At 41.7% G+C, this 16,514-nt stretch overlaps 1 long non-coding RNA gene and 1 other non-coding gene across 4 annotated transcripts; both read right to left on the reverse strand.

Annotated features, from left to right (window-relative positions):
- Positions 1–965: 965 nt before the first annotated feature.
- LOC120051785 lies at positions 966–6,943 on the reverse strand. Of its 3 annotated transcripts, none has more exons than XR_005477322.1 (7): positions 6,669–6,943; positions 3,699–3,759; positions 1,979–2,040; positions 1,793–1,850; positions 1,664–1,706; positions 1,523–1,562; positions 966–1,309 (listed from the first exon to the last, which is right to left on the reverse strand). It is a non-coding gene; the product is annotated as an uncharacterized LOC120051785 (long non-coding RNA). The 3 variants fall into 3 exon arrangements; XR_005477320.1 differs by having other exon boundaries at positions 1,979–2,172; XR_005477321.1 differs by lacking the exon at positions 6,669–6,943 and adding an exon at positions 4,515–4,524 and having other exon boundaries at positions 1,979–2,172.
- On the reverse strand, positions 6,821–6,961 carry LOC120053105. Its single transcript, XR_005477468.1, has one exon. It is a non-coding gene; the product is annotated as a U4 spliceosomal RNA (small nuclear RNA).
- Positions 6,962–16,514: the final 9,553 nt, after the last annotated feature.

Here is a 16,514-nt window from a genome sequence, read left to right on the forward strand (position 1 = left end):
TCCCTTTTGCAGTCTGTAATAGTTTAAGCCCTGCCACATCTAAGTACCCCTGACTGCAGTGTGCAATTCGGGGCGGGGCTCAATGTGGGCGGAGTCAAACGTTTGACTCCGCCCACATTTGATCCCACCAACTGTTTTTTTTGTCCATCTGAGGTTTGACAGTCACACACTGAACACAAACACACACGTTTGTGGAAGGCACACGTTGAATACAAACGTATTTCATTTTTGAAGATCGTAAGAAATATTGTATAAAGTGGTACCTGCACATGTGCTTCATGCTATATTTGAGACAAGCTACTGATATTGTTGCAGTGAACATCAGACTTGTTATGTATGTCATGTACTGTTAAAATTGTGTTGATTAATGTAATTATATTATTTCATTGAGCATCTATATACAGTTACTACCTATCCTGATTTATAATGCTATTTACTTTCCTCATGAGAATGGAGACAGACTATACCATTTAGACATAGTGACAAGCTGCATGTGCTTTGTACATTAAGTTATACCAGCTCCATCCAGTAAAGAGATCAGAGACTTGGGTGACTTTACGTCATCTTTACTAAACAACACAATTAACACTTGAAACAATTAACACAGCAGACAAAAACAAGGTTTGACCACTCCTCAAAAATGGCTTCACTCCTGCTCCTCAAGAGGCAGACTCTTCCACATTACGACGAACGTGACAGAGGAGAACCAAGGCGCAGCGTGATATAAATACATTCCTCTTAATTATTTACCGAAACGAAGAACACTAAACACACTATCAAAATAACCAACGAACGTAACGCTATATAAACAATAAGTGCAGACACAGGCAACTTACACATAGACAATAACCCACAACACAAAACAGGCTACCTAAATATGGTTCCCAATCAGAGACAACGCAAAACACCTGTCTCTGATTGAGAACCATATCAGGCCAAACACATAGAAATAGACAAACCAGACATAGAACATAGAATGCCCACACAGATCACACCCTGACCAAACAAAACATAAAACATACAAAGCAAACTATGGTCAGGGCGTGACACAGACAGTCATTTTCTTGTTGTCAACTGCCTCCACATAGAACATCTCATAATCTCTCTGTAACTGGAACATGAACGTTTCCTAGAGGAGAATATTTTCCTCTTCATCCAGGCCATCATACAACCGTAGTTCTTTAAGGGTTGTGATACGGTCTTCCCCGTCCATCCCAATTACACTAGGGAGGGAAACAGTGCCTTTAAATGTTTGGAGTTCGCACCACCTTGCTGCCTCTAGGGTGTCCCTTAGAAGAACATCTGCTTCCTTGAAGAAAAAGGAAGAATAAATATTAAGAGTAGCGCCTCATTGGGTGATCAAGTCAAATTACACCCCGCTTTCACAATACCACCATGCAAACAAAAACCACTATTACTAAAGGGGTTTTCAGTGATATCTATAACTACTCACCAAGTCATCACAACTATTATATCTTGACATGCATCAAGCCTTCAGCATTATACACAATCGACTACATACCCAGTTCACAGTTCGCCGTGCATTTTGTTTTCAGTATCGTCTAGAAAGAAAACAGATTGTGGTCATTAAGTAATGTAAAGGAACCTCTAGGGATGTGTGTACAAGAATGCACCTTACTTTAGCTAATAGCCTATACAGTACCTGATCCTGCAGAGCTGGATGCTGATATGACCTCTACATCATCCTGAAATATATTGGAGGGGGGGGGGGGGGGTTTAAGTCTTTAAACATTGGTTTAAGACTATACCACTGCCATATGACACCTCCTACCTGTAGTGTGTTTTGTTTTCGCCGCCTTTTTCAATCTTTCAACCTCTCTTCTTCAGACCTTAGTGAGTGAATGACATACATTATATACATTCAATATGAAAATATATATTCAGATCAGTCTGGCTACAGTGAAACAAGTGATTTTAAGGATGCAAATGAAAGTTTTTATAAATGTTCAATACTTACGGCATGGGAAAGTCCTGCAAGAGAACTAGGCACCACCATCACCTAATTTGCTGCATGTTTTCCTTTGAAAAAGAAAATCACACAACCGGATGGGTATCCCAAAGAACATTATATCCACTAGTGATGAGAATTTCATAATTTATACATACCTCAGTGAAATCACACTGTGCTTCCATTGCAATGTACAGGGCGTACTGTAAGTTAATTTATGGGCAGGAGGGACGGTAGCGTCCCACCTGACAAACATCAGGTGAAATTGCAGACTACAGTATTATAAATATTTAACTTTCATAAAATCAAAAGTGTAATACATCAAAATAAAGCTTAACGTCTTGTTAATCCAGCCGCGGTGTCAGATTTCAAAAAGGCTTTACGGCGAAAGCAAACCATGCGATTATCTGAGGACAGCGCCCCGCATACAAACACATGAAAAACATATTTCTACCAGGCAGGTGCGACACGAAAGTCAGAAATAGCGATATAAAAAAATGCCTTACCTTTGAAGATCTTCTTCTGTTGGCACTCCAAAAGGTCCCAGTTACATCACAAATGGTCCTGTTGTTCGATAATGTCTTTTGTAAGTTATATCCATAAAACTCAGTTTAGCTGGCAACCTTCGGTCAATAATCCACCCAGTTTCCCTCCATCAAAATGCATACAAAATGAATCCCAAACGTTACTAATAAACTTTTCCAAACAAGTCAAACAACATTTATAATCAAACCGTACGTAAATAAACGATACAATTTAAGACGGAGAATCGTTATTGTCTTTACCGGAGAAAAATACCAAAGAACGCGTTCTCTTCCACGCGCTTGGAAACACTACAGCCAAAATGGGAGCCACCTAGAAAAAACACTTCCAAAAACCAGCCTGAAACTCTTTCTAAAGACTGTTGACATCTAGTGGAAGCCCTAAGCACTGCAATCTGGGAGGACTTGGCCTTATAATTAAAGTGATAACCATTGAAAATAGAGATAGGCTGAATTTGTATTTTTTGGGGGGGGGGGGGTGGTTTGTCCTCAGGGTTTCGCCTGCCATATCAGTTCTGCTATACTCACAGACATAATTTTAACAGTTTTAGAAACTTCAGAGTGTTTTCTATCCAAGTCTACCAATTATATGCACATCCTGGCTTCTGGGCCTGAGTAACAGGCAGTTTACTTTGGTCATGCTTTTCATCCGGACGTCAAAATACTGCCCCCTACCAAAGAGAGATTAAGAAAGAGTAGGTTGTTAAGTTTGATAGTTATGATAACAACAATAATGATAATAGTAAATTATAATAATACCACTCCCCCCAGGAATATATTTCAGGATGCAGAAGACATCCCCCCTAAGAAGTCACAGCATGTCACATCAGCATCCAGCTCTGCAGGAGTTTGATGTATGAATTGTGTGTGTAGTGTAAAAACTGTAGGAAATAGGTCCCAAAAAGTGTCAAGAATAATAAAGAAAAAAAAGTATGAGCAATAACAATAGTGTGCTTTGCATGCCGCAAGCATAGAAATAATAATAACTTTTCATATGTTATAACAGAAAATAGGACTAATATAATATACTGAATAGCCAGCATCTTACCATCAAAACAAAACACCCCACATTTGTTTGAAAATCCTTGCTTTGGTAGGTCCTGTGGTGTGAACAAGGTACAATTTTCAATAAAGGAATGAAAATCAAATGGTACAGTTGAGTGGAATAATTTAAAGGAATATCCAACCTGAACATCATCCACACCAAAAGTCCTCCAAGGTCCAGGGAACAAGATCCGAGCAATGTTTCTGTGAACACAGTGTATGTGAAAGTAAAGAAAAACTACAATTTAACAGCTTTTTATACTCCAGCATGCATAACCGTTTTGAACACAGTTGGAACTGAATTAGCCCAAGTATTTTTCACAACATGTATGGGTGTTGCTGGTCCATAAAATTTATTTTCGACTGCAAACACACCATTTCTCACATCAATGCACTCACATGCCAAAAACCTTTCCTTGGACACTATTTCAAAGCAATGTGTATGCTTTCTTCGTAAATGTGTTTCCATGTTTTTCTTATTTAACTTAAGTTTGCAGTGGGGACAAGTTACAAAGACTTTTCTTGACTTACCATGTATGTTGGGACCAGGTGATTTTATTATTGTATTTACTATGTGAAGGCCTGTGTAGACTCGCTATGTGTAACTAAGGGAATGGCCGTCGGCATCAACGATACACATTTAGAACCAGCCAAAAACAACAAGGCATACATTGAAGAAACACAGAAAATCAACGATCAAATCGATTACATAACTGTACATGTAAACCTAGGCTTACTGCTCAAGTAGGCAAATTTGTCCAAATAAGATTCCCTCATTGTAAGCAATTAGCTAGCTCACGTTCAAAAGGGTGCTATTGCTAATTAGCTAGCTCAAGTGCAAATGGGTGCTAATTAACACTATGCTAACATCGGTGTGGTAGTTGGTTATATAAAAATATACCACTGCACTGGTATAACATGAACATTACAAAGTACATTACGCATAATGACAGTCTCACTTCCATGGTTGATATTTTTATCCATGTAGGTTAGGTTCGATTAAGATTTGCTTTCGTTGACGTTGACACCTTCGACGTGAACTCAACTTGGGTGTGCTTGAAGGAGACGAGACGGGAAGGGTTCGTGTTAAACGCGTTTGACTCCGCCCACATTGGGCCCGAACTGCACACTGCAGTCAGGGACTTCTACATCCCACGAGCTTCGGAGCCGGTGTAGTACGCTTTGCCTGTTTGATGGTTCATCGGGGGTATAGCGGGATTTCTTATAAACTTCTGGGTTAGAGTCCTGCTCCTTGAAAGCCGTAGCTCTACCCTTTAGCTCAGTGCGAATGTTACCTGTAATCCATAGCCTCTGGTTGGGGTATGTACGTACGGTCACAGTGGGGACGACGTCCTCGATGCACGTATTGATAAAGCCAGTGGTGTACTCCTCAATGCCATCGGAAGAATCACGGAACATATTCCAGTCTGTGCTAGCAAAACAGTCATGTAGTTTAGCATCTGCTTCATCTGACCACTGTTTTATGGACCGAGTCACTGGTGCTTCCTGCTTTAATTTTTGCTTGTAAGCAGGAATCCGGAGGGTAGATTTATGGTCAGATTTGCCAAATGGAGGGTGAGGGAGAGCTTTGTACGCATCTCTGTGTGGAGTAAAGGTGGTCTAGATTTTTCCCCCTCTGGTTGCACATTTAACATGTTGATAGAAATTAGGTAAAACTGATTTAAGTTTCCCTGCATTAAAGTCACTAGCCACTAGGAGCGCCGCCCCTGGATGAGCATTTTCCTGTTTGCTTATGGCGGAATACAGCTCATTGAGTGCGGTTTAGTGCCAGCCTCGGTCTGTGGTGGTATGTAGACAGCCATGAAAAATACAGATAAACTCTCTAGGTAGATAGTGTGGTCTACAGCTTATCATGAGATACTCTACCTCAGGTGAGAAAAACCCTGAGACTTCCTTAGATATCGTGCACCAGCTATTGTTTACAAATATGCATAGGCCCCCGCCCCGTGTCTTCCAAGAGGCTGCCGTTCTGTCCTGCTGATAGAGTGTATAACCAGCCAGCTGTTTGTTCTTAATGTCGTCGTTCAGCCACGACTCTGTGAAACAAGATATTACCATTTTTAATGTCTCGTTGGTAGGATATACGTGCTTTCAGTTCGTCCCATTTATTTTCCAGCAATTGAACGTTAGCTAGCAGAATGGAAGGCAAGTGCAGATTAGCCACTCGTTGCCTGTTCCTCACAAGACATCCTGATCTCTTTCCTCAAAATCTATGTTTCCTTTTCCAGTGAATCACGGGTATCTGGGCCTGGTCGGGTGTCCATAGTATATCCCTTGCATCCGACTCATTGAAGAAGAACTCCTTGTCCAATTTGAGGTGAGTAATCCCAGTTCTGATGTCCAGAAGCTCTTTTCGGTCATAAGAGATGGTAGCAGCAACATTATGTACAAAACCAGTTACGAACAACGCAAAAAAAAAAAAAAAAATAGCATAGTTGGTTAAGAGCCGATAAGACGGCAGCCCTACCCACCGGCGCCATCTTTAGCGCACATACGGGTAGTTACTCGCTACAGTGGCCATGTTCGAGAGGATCAAAACCGAAATGTATAATTGGTAAATTGTAAATGACTGACTGATCTACAAATAATAATGAGTAGTTATTTATTTTCTTTCACCCCTTTTCGTGGTATCCAACAGTCTTGTCCCATCGCTGCAACTCCTGTACGGACTCGAGAGAGGCAAAGGTCGAGAGCCGTGCGTCCTCCGAAACACAACCCAGCCTCACTGCTTCTTGACACAATGCTCGCTTAACCCGGAAGCCAGCCGCACCAATGTGTCGGAAGAAACACCGTACACCTGGCGACAGTGTCAACGTGCATTGCGCCCGGCCCGCCACAGGAGTCACTAGAGCGCGATGGGACAAGAACATCCCTGCTGGCCAAACCCTCCCCTAACCCGGACGATGCTGGGCCAATTGTTCGCTGCCCCATGCCCCGCAGCCGGCTGCGACAGAGCCTGGACTCGAATCAGGATCTCTAGTGGCACAGCTAGCGCTGTGATGCAGTGCCTTAGACAACTGCGGCACTCTGGAGGCCCATGAATAGTTATTTCTGATGCAAGGTTTTCTGTAGATCAGTTAGTCATTACTCACCTGTACTGTCGGCTGCATAGTCGAACAAACCCAGTAATTTCCAACACGGATCATTTCAGACTTCCATGATGAATAGCGTTTCATGCGCCCGTTAGAGGTAGCATTAGTAACACTATGTACGATTCAGAGTTAAAATTTCACAAGCATATCAGTCTCCTGAGAGACCATCAAAAATTGCCAAAGCCGACTATATTTCAAGTCGTCTCGGCGGGGTATTGGGTAAAGTTTTCAACTAGCAATAATCGCGCCTCGGATAAACCTCATAGGCTACGATACTGCCACTGCGCAAAGATAAAGAGGAAGGGGATTGGGTGGATATACTTTCGACTCGATGATGATTCCTATAACGGTTTCAATAAAAAAATTATAAACAATACACAAATAGAGATAGATTAGGGAGACGTGTAAAATGTTATTATGATGTGAACACAATTAAAAATATATATTCTTTAATGTTTCATTTAAAATATTCAAAGAAATGCCGTGCATTGTGGGATACATTGTGTCAACATGTGGAGAACTGGACATAACTGATCAGTTACCTACAGGCTGGATAAAACAAGGATAGGCTAAGGGGCTTTCCCACAAAATGGGTTTGTAGCTGTTTTTCCGAATTGTGGCTCGTTTTTTACAGTTTATTTCCACAATCGTCACTCAGGAGCGCACTAAACAACGCATTGTGGTTTGTTCAAAAAGGGTTGTCTAGTGCGGTTCGCTGCAGAACCAGTCCGGACCAAACACAGGAAAAGAACCAAAGAAGCGCAGTATTGTCAAAGCCAGTACAGTATGCTTTAGAAACTCTGTTGTATTATTGGTTGTTTGGCAGCGAGCAATTGATGAAATGCACACAGTGCAGTAACGTAATTTAATATATCTTAAATATTATGTGATTTGCAGCGCATTTATGAATGCATCCGATGCAGATTAGGCTACATGGGTGTTATACGCATATTCACGTCGCAGTTTAGTTAGAGCGGCAATTGTTGGAAGACCAAAGCGAAAGTAATATGTAATTTGGGATACAAGTTAGGCTTCTTGATCATTATAATGTGAGCATTTTTCTCCAATAAACAAATTACTTGCATGAACACGTGGTTTTGTTTAGGCAATTTAGGTTGTTTGACATTTGGCTATGTGAAACCAACCGGACCAAATGAAAAAAGTACAATGTAACAAATAATCGAACTCAGACATATGTGCGAAAACGCCCTTACTGGGTATTCAGATAGGAATATATTTATATGTAGAAAATGTCGAGATTTTCTGCAGAATTTAGAAGCATGTCCTGTCAGCTACATTTTACATTTCTGTTTGCAATGTTCTAAAAATATTTCATGAACTCTTTTGACGCAAGTATGGTGGGCCTATAGGAAGCATGGCGCTTGTATCCTTTAGTGGTTGAAAACGGGAGCATTTTTGTCTCACCGATGGTACCTTCGTTCTATCCTTGAGGTGTTGTCACTTCTATGTAGACAATAACACTAGACGGTTCAATGATATAAAGAACATATTCATTGACTGATCACCAAACTATCCCTAGCTACCACTGAAGCTCATGATATGAACAAGCGCCTATCAGCGTTCTCTAGTCTGATAGATTGCTCCCGTAGTGTGCCATTCAAACCACCAGATGGCAATCTAATCCATTCAAAGTGGCATAGTTTAAAGATTATTTCTGTGATTACCTCTAAATTTAAAAAATATATAATTGAATCCCTTTTTAGATTTCATTTTAAGTCAGCAAATGTGAAGACTGTGCAGGGGGTGTGTAGACTTTCACTAGTGACTGTATATTTACCTAAGAGTTGTCCAAAGTTGCTAGAATCTAATTCCAAATTATTCACAGCTGCAATGCCTGCCAAAGGTGCTTCCACCACTGGTGTGAAGACATGCAGTCAAGACATCTTAATTTTGTATTTGTTATTAATTTGGAAAATGTTCTATGATTTTTCTTTCACTTTAAAAATGTGGAATAGGTTGTGTAGATCGGTGTGGGGAGAAAATCGAATGTAATCTCTTTTTACATTTAATTTAAGGCAGCAACATGTGAAGACTGTGCAAGGGGTGTGTAGACCGTATGACTGTAGGCCCCATTTGTAACTTGAGGATTCTGTTCCCTGTGTTTCCACCCCTGAAGGAGACCTCTCACATAATCAGTTGAAGTATCCACTTGACTACAGCATGACAATTTCAGCTATTATAAGAACTGTCATTTCTATGCAGAAATGATGGAAAGGGAAAGCTACATATTCGTGCATATCAATGCCAAAACACTGCACTGTAGATGTATATTCTTATGTGTAGTTTTGGCCTCTTAGCTACCCATATGTCTCCTATATCTCCTACAGTAAAGGTTCATTTCGTTGTCAGATTATTGATACCAGTTGAGCTGGATAGGTAATAGTGCCTAATACACTAAGCTTCTTCTAAATATCAATGCAATGCTGGATAATAATAATAATAATAAACCCTAATTTCCTATGGAGAGTGAACATTAAAAGCATTTCTGTTGTTGTGAAACCTAAGTGGGATAATGCCATTTGCTTTATATAATGTAGGCTCAGCAGCAGATAACCAGTAGCATGTCGGTTGTAAAGCGGCCTGTGCTGTGCTGCTGACACAATAGGGAGGATTTGCTCCTGCCAGTCATAGACAGGTACAATTAGTCTTACAGTGGCAGGATCACCGTCAGGGACAGGACAGGTAAGTATGTAGATAAAGGGATTACACTGTGTCTGGGCCACATAATCTCAAATGAATCCGGTAAGCTTCTGTTTCATTCTGAGCCTAGCATTGCAATCCATTTTCATCATCACACTACAACCTGGCTATTGCTTCAGTGCAACCCAGGAAAATATGAGAAGAGCTGTGTTCACTTTCACAGATGAACGATCTCTCAAACCAGGCTTGTGTGCCACACCTGTGTGCCAGTTGTGGACATTTGATAATGATGGTGGTCAGGGGGGATAATACGCTTTAATTCTCTTGAGGTGCCTTGATTACTTTTGTCTGAAAGCCCTATCAAGAATCTTACTGGATTTCCATCCATCCACTCAGGGATGTATGATTTTAGTAATCACCTGTGACATGCTATAGATTAGATCTGGTCCAGCCTACATAATACCCTGCTTTCCAATAGGGCCCAGTGGTAGTCCATGGTCTTAAACACACTGGCATCATCCCTTTTTTTGTTTAGTATATTCAATTGTAGAAGCTTTGTTTTTAAGTCAATGCCATCCAGTATAAGGATAAGCTTATGTCATGTGTAGCAGCTTCTACTAGGTTAAGTAGGAATTTTTGTCTGGGAAATGTAAGTATGGCTTTCCGGTATAACCCTTAGACTGGTGTGTGCCAACCAGGCTGCTCCAGCTTAGACCCAACCAATCACAGCTGTCTGTCTCTAATCACACTCTCAGACCTCCGTCCACCAACACACTCAGCCTCCTTAAATCACTGATCAGTGATTCATCAGGATCAGCGGGCATAATGAGGTGTATGTTTGTAGGGAGGGAGTAACTGTTTACGTGTGTGTCTCTGTTTGTGTGTGTGTGTGTGTCTGTGCCACTGAGAGTGCCACTGTGTGTGTCTGTGTGTTTGTATGCCATGTGTGTGTGTGTGGTCTGATTTATATCACAGCAGAATGGGGGACAGACAGGCAGGCATTGATGCTGGCCAGCCCCTCTCTCTCTCTCCTCTCCCTGTGTCACACTATGCTTTACAGTACCGACAACCAGCCAAGGCTCTAGTCTGCACACAGTAAAGTTAGGTCACTCAAAACATCTCCGGCCGTCACAGGCTTCCACTGCAATAAGTCATATTGACAGACAGTGCTGTGCTCTGCTAGGTCATGGAGCCATTCAAATCAAAGGATGCATTCCAAATGACACCCTATTCCCTATATAGTGCACTACTTATGGAACCTGGTCAAAAGTTGTGCACTGTATAGGGATTAGTGTGCCAATTGGGACGTAACCAAACTGCTCCTTTAAATAACCTTCCTCTGTCTCTCCAGCATCACCTCCCCCCCCCCCCCCCCCCCCCCCCCGTGACAGCTTCCTGTGTCCACGAGCAGCCTCCATCTGTTATCCCCATGTCTCCTGTCTTCTGAACTCCATCCCAGAGATGCTCAATCTGGCAACCTTCAGACACTGACAGAAAGTCATAATAGTGCATGTGTTTTTGTATAAGCTGATACTACTGTATCGCATAGAAATGTTGAATATATTTGGAGACACATAGTAGCACTATGCAACGATATCAATACTGGTCACATAGTTATTAAATGTGCACAGTTTTAATGACGATATAGTAATACCCACATGTACAGTAGGCAGAGTTAACAGTACATAATCTATACATCGTCCCAAAGATAAGCATGCATGCATTATAACAGAAGCACTGACACCTAAAATGTATATGTCGGCAAAATACAGCTCTCTCACCGAATGAAGTACAGCATAAACATTGTGCATAATTAATGCAGGCACTTGAACACATGCACTGCAATAAGGAACCAGCAGAGTGCACTCTATCCATATGAAAAACAGGTGCTGAAGCATGCTACTGAACTACAAATATTGGTTAGACCTTGACTGAACACTCAAGAAGAGAGCATAAACTCACTGACTTCAATACTAACATTGTGTGAATAGAATAATTTATTATTGGGTAAATGACTGAGCACACTGATCTAATATCAAGAAATCGAGTGCTGCAATCAAATCAAATGGTGTTTGTCACATTCCCGAAAACTAGACTTTACTGTGAAAGGCTTGCTTACGAGCCCTTCCCAACGATGCAGTTAAAAATAATAAAAGACTAGTAACAGAAGAGTAATAAAATACACAAGAATGGAGCTATGTTCAGGGAGTACCAGTACCAGATCAATGTGCAGGGGTATAAGGTATTTAACGTAGTAGATATATGTATGTACATGAAAGCAGGGTAAAGTGACAGGCACCAGGATAGTTAATATTAAGACTAAAATATAGAGTAGTAGTGGCAGCATGTGATCAGTGTAAAAGTAAGTGTGTTTGTGTTGTGTAGGTATGCTTGTGTGTTATGCGTGCGTATGTAGTGGATGTGTAGTGTGTGTAAACATTGCCTTCGGAAAGTATTCAGACCCCTTGACTTTTTCCACATTTTGTTAGGTTACAGCCTTGTTCTAAAATTGATTAAATCGTTTTTTTCCCCTCATCAATCTACACACAATACCCCATAATGACAAAGCAAAAACATGTTTTTTTTGTTGCTAATTTATATTTAAAAAAAAAAATGAAATATCACATTTACATAACTATTCAGACCCTTTACTCAGTACTTTGTTGAAGCACCTTTGGCAGGGATTACAGCTTCGAGTCTTCTTGAGTATGATGATACAAGCTTGGCACACCTGTATTTGGGGAGTTTCTCCCATTCCTCTCTGCTGATCCTCTCAAGCTCTGTCAGGTTGGATGGGGAGCGTTTCTGCACAGCTATTTTCAGGTCTCTCCAGAGATGTTCGATCGGGTTCAAGTCCGGGCTCTGGCTGGGCCACTCAAGGACTTTCAGACACTTATCCCGAAGCCACTCGTGAGTTGTCTTGGCTGTGTGCTTAGGGTCGTTGTCCTGTTGGAAGGTGAACCTTAGCCCCAGTCTGAGTTCCTGAGCGCTTTGGAGCAGGTTTTCATTAAGGATCTCCCTATACTTTGCGCCGTTCATCTTTGCCTCGATCCTGACTGGTCTCTTCCGCTGAAAAGCATCCCCAACAATATGATGCTGCCACCACCATGCTTCATTATAGGGATGGTGTTTCCTCCAGATGTGACGCTTGGCATTTAGGCCAAAGAGTTTAATCTTGGTTTCATCAGACCAGAGATGTCCTTCTGGAATGTTCTCCCATCTCCACAGAGGAACTCTAGAGCTCTACAGAGGAACTCTAGAGCTCTGTCAGAGTGACCATTGGATTCTTGGTTACCTTCCTGACCAAGGCCCTTCTCCCCCAATTGCTCAGTTTGGCCAGGCGGCCAGATCTATCTAGGAAGAGTCTTGGTGGTTCCAAACGTCTTCCATTGAAAAATGATGGAGGCCACTGTGTTCTTGGGGACCTTCAATGCTGCAGACATTTTTTGTACCCTTCCCCAAATCTGTGCCTCGACACAATTCTGTCTCGGTGCTCTGCGGACAATTCCTTCAACCTCATTGCTTGATTTTTGCTCTGACAAGCACTGTCAACTAAGTGACCATATATACAGTTGAAGTCGGAAGTTTACATACACCTTAGCCAAATACATTTAAACTCAGTTTTTCAAAATTCCTGACATTTAATCCTAGTAAAAAGTCCCTGTCTTTGGTCAGTTAGGATCACCACTTTATTTTAAGAATGTGAAATGTCAGAATATTAGTAGAGGGAATTATTTATTTCAGCTTTTATTTCTTTCATCACATTCCCAGAGGGTCAGAAGTTTACATACACTCAATTAGTATTTGGTAGCATTGCCTTTAAATTGTTTAACTTGGGTAAAACAATTTGCGTAGCCTTCCACAAGCTTCCCACAATAAGTTTGTAGGCCTCCTAGCTCGCACACGCTTTTTCAGTTCTGCCCACAAATTTTCTTTAGGGTTGAGGTCAGGGCTTTGTGATGACCACTCCAATACCTTGACTGTTGTCCTTAAGCCATTTTGCCACAACTTTGGAAGTATGCTTGGGGTCATTGTTCATTTGGAAGACCCATTTGTGACCAAGCTTTAACTTCCTGACTGATGTCTTGAGATGTTGCTTCAATATATCCACCAAATTTTCCTCCCTCATGATGCCATCTATTTTGTGAAGTGCACCAGTCTCTCTTGCAGCAAAGCAACCCTACAACATGATGCTGCCACCCCTGTGCTTCACAGTTGGGATGGTGTTCTTCGGCTTGCAAGCCTCCCCCTTTTTCCTCCAAACATAATTATGGTCATTATGGCCAAACAGTTCTATTTTTGTTTCATCAGACAAGAGGACATTTCTCCAAAAAGTACTATCTTTGTCCCCATGTGCAGTTGCAAACCGTAGTCTGGCTTTTTTATGGCGGTTTTGGAGCAGTAGTTTCTTCCTTGCTGAGCAGCCTTTCAGGTTATGTCAATATAGGACTCGTTTTACTGTGGATATAGCTGTTTCCTCTAGCATCTTCACAAGGTCTTTTGCTGTTGTTCTGGGATTGATTTGCACTTTTCGCACCAAAGTATGTTCATCTCTAGGAGACAGAACATGTCTCCTTCCTGAGCGGTATGACAGCTGCGAGGTCCCATGGTGTTTATACTTGCGTACTATTGTTTGTACAGATGAACGTGGTACCTTCAGGCATTTGTAAATTGCTCCCAAGGATGAACCAGACTTGTGGAGGTCTACAATTATTTTTCTGAGGTCTTGGCTGATTTCTTTTGATTTTCCCATGATGTCAAGCAAAGTGGCACTGTGTTTGAAGGTAGGCCTTGAAATACATCCACAGGTACACCTCCACTTGACTCAAATGTTGTCATTTAGCCTAACAGAAGCTTCTAAATCCATAACATCATTTTCTGGAATTTTCCAAGCTGTTTCAAAGCACAGTCAACTTAGTGTATGTAAACTTCTGACCCACTGGAATTGTGGTGCAGTGAGTTATAAGTGATATAATCTTTCTGTAAACAATTGTTGGAAAAATTACTTGTGTCATGCACAAAGTAGATGTCCTAACCGACTTGCCAAAACTATAGTTTGTTTACAAGACATTTGTGGAGTGGTTGAAAAACGAGTTTTAATGACTCCAACCTAAGTGTATGTAAACTTCCGAATTCAACTGTAGACAGGTGTGTGCCTTTCCAAATCATGTCCAATCATTTGAATTTACCACAGGTGAACTCCAATCAAGTTGTAGAAACATCTCAAGGATGTTCAATGGAAACAGGATGCTCCTGAGCTCTATTTCGAGTCTCATAGTGAAGGGTTTGAATACTTATATAAATAAGGTTTTTCTGTTTTTGCTTTGTCATTATTGGGTATTGTGTTTAGATTGTTTTTATTTAATACATTTTAGATTAATGCTGTAAAGTAACAACATTTTGAAAAAAGTCAAAGGGGTCTGAATACTTTCCGAAGGCACTGTATATAGTCTTGTGAGTATACACAGAGTCAGTGCAAGATTGGGTCAGTGCAGATTGTCCGGGTAACCATTTAATTAACTATTTAGCAGTCTTTTGGCTTGGAGGTAGAAGCTGTCTCGGAGCCTGTTGGTCCGAGGGCCAAAGCTCTGGTACCGTTTGCTGGATGGTAGCAGGTTGAATAGTCTATGGCTTGGGTAGTTGGAGTCTTTGACAATTTTTCGGACCTTCCTCTGACACTGTCTGATATAGAGGTCCTGGATGGCAGGGAGCTCGGCTCCCGTAATGTACTGGGCTGTCCGCACAACCTTGTGTAGCTCTCTGCGGGGATGCAGCCAGTCAAGATGCTCCATGACTGTGCGGGTGTGTGTGGACCATGTTAAGTCCTTATGGATGCTGACGGCAAAGAACATGAAGCTCTCGACCAGCTCCACTACAGCCCCGTCGATGTGGATGGGGACGTGCTCTCCCCTAATCACCACCTTCCACTCATCTCCTTGGATAATGAACCATGTAGTCAGTCTCTGTCAGTCCCAGTGCGTCACGTATGAGAACAGTAAGGGGCTGACTATCATTCGCTAGTCAATATGTAATGAGAAAATGATCAAATACAAATATGCTATCATCATACAAGCATACAGGCTACAAACAGCATGTTTCTTGATTATTCCTTGCTTACCAGTTGATCATATTCACATGAACGATCTCCATTCAAATCAAATCAAAGTTTATTTGTCGCGTACACACTTTTGTAGATATTATTTACATTTACATTTAAGTCATTTAGCAGACGCTCTTATCCAGAGCGACTTACATTTAACCTTTATTTAACTAGGCAGGTCAGTTAAGAACAAATTCTTATTTTCAATGACGGCCTAGGAACAGTGGGTTAACTGCCTTGTTCAGGGGCAGAACGACAGATTTGTACCTTGTCAGCTCGGGGATTTGAACTTGCAACCTTTCGGTTACTAGCCCAACGCTCTAACCACTAGGCTACCCTGCCGCAGGTGCAGCGAAATGCTAATGTTTCTAGCTCCAACAATGCAGCAATAGCAATACAATAACAATACACACATAATTCCTTCCCCCAAAAATAAGAAAGAACAAGAAATGAAGACATATCAGAACTGTGTGACAGCTGCCCTAGCTTGGTGTGGTCAAGCCTATAACCTACTTCCAAGACTCATTACTCCTGAACACTTAGACAAACAGGTCAAGCATTGTGAACTCAAGCATCATATAGACAGCAGATTTGGCTCTGCTTGTTTTGCTATATCCACTATCCTAGCTGTGTTTCTTGAGTGTTCAGTTTCTGCTCTGATAGTAGTGTTCTGTTTTGTCGATCTCACTCCATCTCTCTGTGTCTGTTTGCCTGACATTAGTTTCCATCTCATCGGTCAATGTGAAAACCTGTGAAGGCCATCTCCCCCATCTCCCTCAGCCTCTCTGCTGCATCTCTGCCACTCTTCTGGCTGTGTCAGCAGTAAGGGGCTGACTCACACCCCGTCAGCCCCATCGTCCCTCAGGGCCCTTCGGGCAAAGACGACAGGTCGCTCCCCCAGACAGACAGGCTCATTTGCATGGCCGTAAATCACTTACAAAACTGACACCCAACCAGAGCACAGCAAGGATTATGAGACAGGGCCATAAAACTATTACTCCATGTGCCAAACTTCAGTGTTATGTGAGATGAGGCTCCCAGGCAGAAATATAAACTCTTCAAGTGGTTGGTGAGGTGATGATGTT

The sequence above is a fragment of the Salvelinus namaycush genome, chromosome 8 (genome assembly GCF_016432855.1).
Source record: "Salvelinus namaycush isolate Seneca chromosome 8, SaNama_1.0, whole genome shotgun sequence".
In the NCBI taxonomy this organism is placed as follows: domain Eukaryota; kingdom Metazoa; phylum Chordata; class Actinopteri; order Salmoniformes; family Salmonidae; genus Salvelinus; species Salvelinus namaycush.